General features: G+C 31.9%; 1 pseudogene; it reads right to left on the bottom strand.

The window, feature by feature from the left end:
- Window positions 1-4,180: 4,180 nt before the first annotated feature.
- Window positions 4,181-6,951, bottom strand: LOC101499355 (uncharacterized; annotated as a pseudogene).
- Window positions 6,952-11,929: the final 4,978 nt, after the last annotated feature.

The raw sequence follows: 11,929 nt of genomic DNA, 5'->3' as shown, positions 1-11,929 counted from the left end.
AATAAATGGTGGTTCTTTCAAAAATAAGGGTGGATGAAAAATTTGACAAGAAGAAAATTCAATGTTATAATTGTGATAAGTGGGACCACTTTGCAGATGGGTGCAAAAAGTGGGAAATGAGGCAAAAAGAAGTTTGATGATAAAGTTCATCATGTTAGGCATGATGACTCAAATTCTCATCAAGTGATGCTAATGGTTACTACAAACTCTAGTGTTGACAATTCATAATTGTGGTACCTTGACATTGGTTGTTCAAACCATATGACAAGTTATAGGTACTGGTTATTGGAGTTTGATGATAGCTTCAAGAGCAAAGTCAAGTTTGTTAACAATAACACCATTTTAGCTGAAGGGAAATGCAAGGTGATGATGAAAAGAAGGAAAATGGAACCAGTCTATGTTATTGATGTTCTTTATGTACCCTCCATGAAGAACAACTTATTGAGTCTTTGTCAATTACTTGAAAATAATTTCGGTATGAACATGAAGCATAACCCTCTTCAAGTCTTGGACTCAGCAAAAAAGTTGATTTTAAAGGCTCTTTTATCTGAGAATATAACCTTCAAAGTGAGCTTGAAGGCTTTGAAAGTGCTTTAGAAGCATTATTAGTGATGATGAAATGTGGTTATGACATTATAGATATCGCAATTTGAATTTTAAGAGTCATGACCAGCTTCATGCCCAACAAATTTCCTTTAATACATCATCCTCAAAAGGTGTGTGAAGGTTGTTAGGTGAGAAATAAACCTCGAAATTCTTTCAACTCATATATGTTATCTAGAGACAAGAAGTCATTGGAGATAGTATATTTAGATATTTGTCCCATTGCGAAATTACTTCCTAAAGTGTGTCGACGAGTTTCCTAGGAAGATATGATTGCATTTTTTGAAATAAAATAGTCGAGAATTTTATGTTTTCACTAAGTTTTGTGCTCTAGTTGAAAAACAAAATGGAAATGATTTGAATTTTTTTAGTAATGATGGGGGAGGAGAATACAATTATAAGGTATTTAGATAATTTTGTGATCAAAGAGCCATATTCCATAACGTGACAACTCCATACACACCTCAACACAACAGATTAGCATAAAGATGGAATAAGACTTTGCTTGAAATGGAAAAGTGCATGTTGAAGGGAAAGAAAATGTCAAAATGCTATTGGGGAGAAGCAGTGGGCACAATTTCATATGTGTTGAATAGGTGTCCAACAAGAAGAATGGAGAATGTTACACCTGAAGAGGTCTGGTCAGGCAATAAACCAAGTGTTAAACACTTGAAAGTATTTGGCTCATTCTACTATAGGCATGTGCTAAATGAAAAAATGAGAAAGTATTTGACTCATTCTACTTTGATTGGGTATGATCTAAAATGAGCTTATAAGTTATTTGATCCAAAATAGAAAAAGGTAATAATTAGTTGAGACGTTGTTGTGGATGAGGCATCATCATGGAACTAGGAGCATAAGTCATAATTAAGTACTCAACTCACGTTTGATGAAAAGGGGTATGCTGACATTGGTGTAGTAAATCAAAAGAAACCAAGACAAACTGTTAGGAGATATGGGAGACAAATATCTCCTTCTGTAAGGCTTAATGATCACGAAGTAATTCAAGATAATGTGATAACTGGAAATCATGAATTTATGCATATATCCTTATGAAGATACATGGAGCTAGTTAAATGGGGACAAGCCATTCTTAACAAAGCTTGGGGGAGGCCATGAATGAAGAAATTAGTGGATTAGAGAGGAACAACGCATGGAAGTGGTGGATCCACCTAACAACAAGATACCTATAAGTATGAAATGGGTATTCAAAACAAAATTGAAACCAAATGACAACATTGCAAAGCAAAACACAAGATTTGTAGGAGGATTTCTTCAAAAAATTGAGGTGGATTATATTGAAGTATATTGCCTTATTGCAAGGATGAAAACCATTAGGCTTGTCATTTCCATTGAAAGTTCAATGGGTTGGCCATTGTATCAATTGTTGAGGCAAAAAAAAATTTTCTGTATGTTTTAATGACAACAAACCTTATGAAATAAATTATTAAGTTTAATAAATTGTGGTCTACTAATGATTACACTTGAGTTTTGTTTAAAGAACATGAATTGCATAAGTGAACAAGCAAGAAGTCATTCACTTCATCTAAGTGCATAAGTATCCCCTCAATAATGAAATAATCTCGAAAGGAATGTATCATATATTAATCATTCAAGAGAATGATTATTACATCTTCAAGATAGAATCTTCATGAATAAGATGATCAAATACATTCATACAACAATCAATGATCACAATATACTATAAATCAGAAGCAAGAACATTTCAAAGAAGCAAGATCAAATATAAGAAACAAAGAATGTCCTAGTTATTAAACAGAAAAAACGAAGAACATTCTTCACAACATTCTGGAAAACGAAGATCATTCTTAATAGCATTCTGAAAAACGAATATCATTTTGCACAACAGTCTGAAAAACGAAGAATGTTATGATTTTGACAGCATTAATCCAAGAACATTTTGGTTTACAAAGAACAAAGTCTTCTTTAATTCAAGATCGATTTGGACTACAAAAATACATCAATCTACATTGCAAATCATCAGTATTCCTTATAAAGGAACATAATTATATACTCAAGATTATTTTGGACATATTATTTCCATAAGATCAACAAAAAGCAAAGCAATGCATCAAGAATAAAAAGCAAGATTAATCCCCAAAGTTGATGGTTAAAGTAAGCAAGTACAAACTAAACAGAAATGATAAAGTCATTGCATCACTGGCACACGTACATAACAGAAAAGTTTGGCACGCAAGAGCTGTCAGAATTGTCAAAATCCAGCAATCACTCAAAATATAAACGAAGAACGTTCTTCGTTTTCACAGCTTTAATCCAAGAATGTTTTGGTTTACAAAGAGCAAAATATGTTGTAATATAAGATCGATATGGGCTACGAAAGTACATCTATCTACACTGCAAATCATCAATATTCATTACAGAGGAATTTAATAATTTACACAAGATTGTTTTAGATAGAATCGATCAAAGAGGATCAACAAAGGCAAAGAAAAACATCAAGATCAATCTCCAAATTGATGAGCTGTGATCAAGGACAACCATGACAGCAAGGACACTATTGCTGCACCTTTTTGCAGAAAACACAACATGTTTCTGAGACAAAGGACTGACACACAACAGCTGTCAAAATCCAACACTTATACAAAATAGAAAATGAAGAATGTTCTTGTTTTACAAAAGAACATTATGGTTATTCTCCTTTAAAAGGCATAATTAAAACAAATAATTTTCCACAGTCTAAACCACACATTAAAAAATATCAAGACTGCTTAAATCAATGGTAAAACCCAGAACTCGAGTTGAACGTCCAAATGTGGAAAACAGACTCAAGATAAATCTCCAAATTGATGAGTTGTGAGAAAGGACACAAGCAAGGTTGTCAAACTCTAGATCCTACCTAAGATCTTAGGGGTATAGAAAAAGCGTAAAGCGTAGGATCGTAAAGCGGGTCTTAAGATGTCACAAAATCTACAAAATTATACCATAAAATTAAGAAAAATAACCTTAACATAAAAAATTTCATTGGTTCAATAAAAAATCACAAGCTGAAACACAAATTATCATTGTCTCAAACTAAAAAACAAAACATATCACCATCATCTAACAACATCTAAAACTTTAATTTAACAATTCATCCAATGCATTGTGATCAAAACCAACATCTTCCGTACAATCTTCATTTCCTTATCCATCAAATTCATCATCAAGGTTGTGAATCTCCAAATCATCTTGAGGGGAAATATCTTCAACTCCATTCCCTTCTTCATTTTAATTGCCAAATTCTAAATCCTCATTTTCTATTGTGAAATCTAAAATGTCATTCTCAGTTGAACATTCATTATTATCTACAATCCATTCATCATCAGATTCAAGATCATCAATGTTATGTTCTACCACATTTCTAGTTTGTTTCTTGTTAGATAATTTTGAATTTGCCATCACAAACACAACATCATTCATTGTCTTTTGTTTCAAACAATTTATCCTCTTTGTGTGGACCTAATAGATACAAACTCTATTAGTATATAGCAAGTTGTGGATAATTTTCAAAGTAAAATTTTAAAATAATTTTTACCATCTCAAAAGCGCTCTAACTTCATTCACATCCAGATGAACTGCAAGTTAAGCTTAACACACGAATTGCAAAAGTTTGAAGTTCTGGATGCTCATCCCCATATGATTCCCACCATTGTGATGGAGTTTTGGTTTTAAGTGCAGCCATTTTTATCGGACTACCAAAAAACTTTGCTTGTGTCTTGAAATCTTCCAGTTGAGCATCAATCTTGCAGATTTCTTCAACATCTCCCACCATCTTTTGTAAACAGTCATATAACCCACGTTTAACTTCATAATCAGCTTTAAATCCAGATCTATAATGTAGTTGAGGGTTAAGGTAGTATCCAGCCGCATGTAAAGGCCGATGGAGTTATTTATCCCACCTCTCATCAATGATATCCCATAGAGGCTTGAAATTAAATAATGGAAAAACAAATTACCTTTAGGCATGAAATAAAATGCATAATTTGAAGGCATTATACAGAATTTGAAGGCAGAATGCATAATTTGTAGAATGTACAGAATTTGAAAGCATTATGCAGAATTTACAGAAATAAAATGCAGAATTTACAAAATTTGAAGGCATTATGAAGAATTTGAAGGCATAATGCATAATTTGTAGAAAATAGAAATAGTAGTACCTTATTTGAACACCATTAAAGGCAGTTTGGATTCTCTCCTTAGCTTGGTCCATTGCCTCTAGGGGTGGGAATAGGTCAGGCCAGGCCAGACTTTGCAAGGCCTGAGCCTGGCCTACGATTAATTTTTTAGGCCTAAGCCTGGCCTACGGCCTATCATAGGCTTTTTTTTCGGCCTGGCCTGGCCTTTTTAAAAGTCTGGTCTGGCCTGGAAGCCTATTTAAAAGCCTTATTCATATTAAAATATTTAAATGTTCTCGACGTACCAATATCATTGTACATATCTATATATATTAAACAAAAAATAATTTTTTTAACAAAATAATTTTAAAAAAATCTGAAACAAACATCCTTTAAACCCTAAAACATAATTCTTGGTTTCAAAGAATATATTTTTTTTTTGAAACAAATGTACCAATTATTACCTCTCAAACAAATATGGAAGGACTACTGAGTTATTGACTAATTGAATGGCTACCGAATATGGAACGACTACCAAATATGGAATGGCTATCGAATATGGAATGACTACTGAGTGATTGTCTAATTGATAAAATTTAAAATAGGAAATAATATTATTAATATAATAATAAAAAATAACATTAATAAATAATTAAATATATATAGGCCGACCTGTCAGGCCTAATAGGCTTCTTTATAAGCCTGAGCCTGACCTATTTAAATAAATAGGCTTTAAAAATAGCTTGAGCCTGGTCTTTTTATTAAATAGGCCAGGCCAGGCCAGACCATAAGTAGGCCAGGCCATAGGCCCCTGTCGGACGGCCTAGCCTATTCCCACCCCTAATTGCCTCATAAATAAACCCCATTGTTGGTTTCTCATCTGAATCTACTAAACGAAGCACTTTGATTAGTGGATAAGCACCTTTTAAGCAAATTGCAATCTTTTTCCAAAACTCTTTATCCATAATCACTTCTTCAACATATTGCCCTTCACTAGTTTTTGCAAACTTGCTTGATATCCATTCGTTAGATGTGAACATTCTTATCAATGATCCTTTGTTCTCCATGATACAACCCAAAGTTAGATAAGATGTTGCAAATCGAGTAGCGACTGGTCTAACCAAATATTTTCCTTTGGTGAAATGTTGTAATAAAGAGATTAGAGAAGCCTTTGAATATATATATTGGGTAATTTTCTTACCCTTTAAAATTGTTTCATGATGAACTTTTATCTTTTTCTCAAAATCCTCTAACATGAGATCAATACAATGTGTTGCACACGGTGTCCAATAGAGCCTCTTCCTTTTTAACATTAACATTGCACCAGCAACTTTGTAATTTGTTTTATTGTCGGTCACAATTTGCACAACATTTTCTTCTCCAACTTCTTCTACTACTTGATCAATCATCTAGTATATTTTATCGACAATTTTTATTATATGAGAAGCATCTATTGACTTTAAAAAACAGTACCTTTAGGTCTGTTAACTATGAAATTCAAAAGTGTCCTCCGTCTTTTGTCCATCCACCCAACACTCATAATAGTACAATTTGTCTTCTTCCAAGTAAGTTTGTGTTCTTCAATGACCTTAGTTGTCTCCTCCGCCTTTTGCTTCAAGTACTTTGTTCTGATTTGATGATAGGAAGGTGGCTTAAAACCAAGGTCATGTCTTGAAACTATCTCCAACACCCTTTTAAATTCATCACTCTTTGCCACATTAAAGGCTATGGCATTATTGTAGAAGAACGATGTTATTTCTAGACACGCTTCTTCTTTCAAATTCTTCTTAAAAATGTTGTTGATGGTGGCTTGAGTACTTACTACGTTTCTCTTGAAAAGTTTTGCAGGGATAGCATTCTCATCCTCTTCTAATAACCTTTTTCCTTTTACATTATTTGTATCATTTTCTTCTGTTTTCTTCAATGATTTATCTTTCAAGGATTTTACAAGTTCAAACATGTGTTTCTTCACATCATCACATGCAACAGCGTTGAGCTGTGTACCAGCCAAATGGTGTTTCAGTATGTACAATCCTCCAATGAATGTTTTTCCAAAATAATTGCATTTTATTTTTCCGGTTCCTCCATTAACAGATACACCATGTTTCCGTGTTATATCAGTTCTGCTTCCTAATGCATTTTTCTGCACTCTGGAAGATGCAGAACCAGAACTGCATGCAACAGAGTCGGGAACAGATGCAGCCGTAGACATTATTGAGATCGTGAGGCAGTAACATAAATTGCAGATTGCAGCGAAGAGGATTGAGGAGAGTTTCGGATATGAGATTAAGAAGTGTTGTAGAAATGAGAAGAATTTATAGAAGAAATAGAATGAGGGAATCTGAAAGTGAAACATTTAATTGAAGTTTCAGAACAGGAATAGTGCTTCGTTTGGAGGAATATGAACAGAAAACGAAGTTGCCTTCAAATCTTTGGGTTTGGTGCTACTGCCTTCTCCCCCTCGTGTGCGTGTCTTTTCTATATGGGAAACAAGCAGAATACGAAGGCGAAGAGGTGAAAAATGGGCCAGATCTAGGGTTTTTTACAACCGGGTCAGAACCTGGTCGAAACGGGTCAAAACTGCGAAATGGGTCAAAACGACACCTCTACCCAGCGCGACGGGGAGCGCCGCCCCTACGCGTCCACGCGCTTTCTCTGTGTGCCCATAGATCCGGGTCATACGAAGATATTTCCTTTGCTCTAACACTATTTATACCGTAGAATGCGTAAGATCTTAGGATCCTACGCTTTAGATCTAGCTCCTAACAACAATTGACACAAGTACATTGTACTTACAATATTCTGCAAAAAGTTTTGGTTAATTCTGACATGAAAACATATCAAAATTGAAATTTGACACCTCACTCACTCACTCATTCTTGTTTCCCATCAAGCCCAAAAGCAAGAACGTTCTTTGATTGTCAAGAACGTTCTGGACAACAAATAAACACATGTTTAATTGCTTTAAAATATATCTAACACTTGAGAAGTGTGTCCAACGGATATATTATTTTAAACTGAACATTGCTTTTAACATCTATAAATTGAAGATCAATTAGAAAATGAAGGCAAGAGTTCAATTTACAAATCTACCAACACTTGTTCAAGTAACAAATCAAAAAAACTCTTCAAGCAAACTCCAACTCTCTTCACTATATCTTTGGATCATTATTTACTGAGTTTGTCTTTAATTTATTTCAAACAAGTGTTGAGAAGTTTCAACATCCCAAACACTTTTATCATATACATCATTTGTAACTCAAGTCTATCTTTTATGTTAGATTGAGTGTGTTTGTAAAAATTATTTCAAGACTGAAAGGTGATTATAAAAATTCTTTCTAGATTGAAAGGTGAAGATTTTAATAGATCAAGGTTGATCTGGACTAGTAGTGTTAAAACCATGAACGTTCTCCGTTTTGAACACTTAGTGACAAATCTCACGATTGTGAGGACTAACTGTAACATGTGTTGGATGAACCAAAATATATCTCTGTGTGATATATCTTCTTTTATCTCTATTTATTTCTAGTCTTTTGATTATCAAATTAAGTAGATAAATTAAATTGTGTGTTTTTCACTAACCAATAACGTTCTTCGTTTTCTATTTTCAAAACCAAGATTATTCTTGAGTTAAATTCTTTAAGTTTTAACAGGAAATTTTAAAAATGTGAAATCACAATTCAAATCCTCTTTCTTGTGATTGACATTGCTACTTTATCAATTAGATGTCAAATCAGCCTTTTTGAATGGTACACTGGAAGTGGAGGTTTATGTGTTACAACCACAAAGATTTGTAGTCAAAGGTGCATAACAAAAGGTATTTAGGTTAAGAAGAGCTTTGTATGACTTAAAGCAAGCACCTCGAGTCTGGAATAAAATAATTGATGGCTTTCTATAGTAGTAGGGCTTTACCAAGTGCGCAATGGAGTTTAGAGTCTATGTCAAGTGTCAAGCAAATAACAATCTGATTTTGGTATACTTGCATGTGGATGATTTACTGGGGACAAATAGTAGTTAACAAGGAATTGAGAAATTTAAAGGGAAATGAAATCAGATTTTGAGATGATTGATTAAGGAGTTCTTGGTTATTTCTTTGGGCTGGAATTTGTTGATACAAGAAAAAGGATATTCTTGCATCAGAAGAAGTATATGTAAGGTGTGCTAAAGAAATTTCACATGGAATATTGTAATGAAACAATAACACTAGTTTAAAAGAAATCTGAAACTGAACTAGAGAAACAGACAAATCAGTTGATGCTACATTGTTTAAGCAATTTGTTGGCTCACTCGGGTTCATTTGTAATAGTAGACATGATATCAATTTGGAGTATGGTTGATAAGTAGATTCATGAATGATCCCAAAATATCTCATATGATGGCAACAAAGAGATTCTTAAGGTATCTAAGAGGTACACAAGATTGTGGATTTTTATTTCCTATAGAAGCAGCACAACAATGAAGAGATTATAGCTTATTTAGACTGAAGATGTGACAAGGTAAACAAGAAAAGTACATTAGGTTACTGGTATGAACTTCTTGGAGCACTAATCTATTGGTGCTCAAAGAAATAAAGTGTGATAGCTCTATCATCATGTGAAGCAGAATATATAGATGCACCTCAAGCACCTTGTCAAATTATGTTGCTAGAATCATTGCTTGAAGAATTGAAGATCAATTATAAGAAGCCAATGCAACTGTTAGTGGACAACAAATCTTCTATAAGTTTTGCAAGGAATCCAATTACACATGAAAGAAGCAAACACATAGAGACCAAATTTCATTTTCTTAGAGATCAGGAGAACAAAGGAAAGTTGAAACTCACACATTGAAGTACTAAGCTACAAATGGCATATGTCTTCACAAAACCTCTCAAAGCTGACAGGTTTTTGGAGTTGGGGAAATGCTAGGAGTTACATAATCATAGGACTTGAGTTAAGGGGATATGTTGCAATATAATTCAATTAGTTTGTTATGAGTTGTTTTACCAGCTTCAGTTATAGCTTGTAGGTGTTAGTGCATATGAGCTTATAGTAGTTGAGTGCAAGTGTATATAAAATACAAGTGATGTTCAATAATAAAATGTGATTGATATTCATTCAATTGTGATTATTATTGTATCTGTTGTCAAGAACAGTAATCACTGAAAAGAGCTTTGAAGTGCCACAAGTGAAGATTGAAAACACAACCTCATTGAATTTGGTAGAAAAATACTTTAAAAGCAATCTCTACTTTCTTCATTGTTTTCATATATAATTTTATCACTAACATGTTCTTTCAACAATACTGTTTTTGTCAAAGACTTTCAAAACATTATTTTATGTAAGCTAAACGTTATCACTTAAGGTTTTAAAAAAAAAAAATTGATGAATTTTAGAAGAAAATTTTGTAAACTACAATTCAACCTCTTTTTTATGTTTATTTCTCTCACTTTTCAAAAAGATCTAATCGAAGGAACTAAATCAAAGAATAAAATTTATGGCCTGCTTTGAGGAGGACAACCTCATGGTCAAACTCATCAGAGATAGATAGAGCATTAGTGCCATAATTGAAAATGATAAAAACATTTCCACCGTTTCCAATACAAGATCATTCAGTTCGTTGTTTTTGTGTAGTTTTTGTTTTAAACAAAAAAGGAAGTAGGTTGGAAGCAGTCGTTCATCCAAACTATATTCACTAACCAAAAGTAACAAATCACAAACAAATATTAAAAAATAAAAAAGTAAAGGTTTAATTGTAATTTTAGTCATTCTATTTTTACTAATTCACGAAATTGGTCTCTCTATTTTAAAAGTCAACAATTTTGGTATCTCTTACTGATTTTTTAACTAAAAAATAATGATGTAAGATGTTATAAATAACGTAACATATAATATAATGATATAGAATGATTAATACTTATGAAATTGAAATAAAACATTGTAAAAACTTAGATTTCAACTATGGAAATTTTTCATATTTTTAATTTAATTAATGATACATGAATAATTAATATATCTAGATGATTTTATATTATATAATTGTATGTCACATCATTAAAAATATATCTAATCGTCTTTTTTAGTTCAAAAATATGAAAGAGAGATCAAAATTGTTGACTTCTAAATACGGGGACCAATTCTGTGAACTGGTAATAATAGAGGGACTAAAACTGCAATTAAGCCTAAAAATATTAACAAGTTTATATTTCACATAGAAAAAATATAAATATATTTACTAATGTAAAATATGTCTAATATTTAGAGATATTTTTTTGGGTTAAAAATATTTTTAGTTCTTATAAAATTCAGAACTTTTAAGTTTAGTCCCTGTAGAAAAAATAATACAACTATTAGGTCCAACAAAATCATTCTACAAAAAGAATTTTGATCACACCTCAAATAAGACATATTTAGTTGTCTTTTTCATGCCCCAAAATTTAAATTTTTTTTAACTTAGGATAAATTAAATATGAACTTTTTAAATGCTAAAATATTAAGATAAAAGAAACTCAAATATTAATCTAAAAAATAAATTTTGAGCTCATTTTTTAATTTGTAGGAACTTATAAAAATATTGTAAATATGCCTTCAAAAAATATTCAAAAATATATGTTAACTTAACAGCAATGACTAAACTTACGTGCATGATAATTTTGTATAAACTAAATACATTTAACTACTTCTTTTAATAAGTGCGAAAAATTATATTTTTTTGTTATAAGTCATGTAAGAGGAAGTATTGTTTAACATATATACAAGAGATAATGTTTTAACATCATGGCTCTTCACTTTTCCAAAATAATGCACAAATAAATAAGATATTAAGTGTATGCTTAGTTTTAACATTATGGCTCTTCACTTTTCCAAAATAATGCACATATAAATAAGATATTAAGCGTATGCTTAGTTCCATTTTTAAAGGATATGAAATTGATTTTAGAGACGTAAAATTGATTTTGACATGTTTGGTTGTTCATAAGTAGAATTCATTTTATCTCTAAAATTGATTCTAATTTGAAGTTATAATTTGTAATTTTTGCCTCTATAATTGATATGTAGCCTGAAATTTATCATTTAATTCACTTTTATTGTGTAATTAAATATAAATCACCTATTTCCAATTCACTTATAACCAAAATCAATTTTATAGAACCAATCCATTCAAAATCAATTTTTGTCACTTCAGAGGATACCACAAAAGGCATAACCAAA

Source organism: Cicer arietinum, chromosome 6 (genome assembly GCF_000331145.2).
Source record: "Cicer arietinum cultivar CDC Frontier isolate Library 1 chromosome 6, Cicar.CDCFrontier_v2.0, whole genome shotgun sequence".
In the NCBI taxonomy this organism is placed as follows: Eukaryota; Viridiplantae; Streptophyta; class Magnoliopsida; order Fabales; family Fabaceae; genus Cicer; species Cicer arietinum.
Note: the sequence above shows the minus strand (reverse complement) of the source record. Positions and strands in the feature narration are given on the sequence as shown.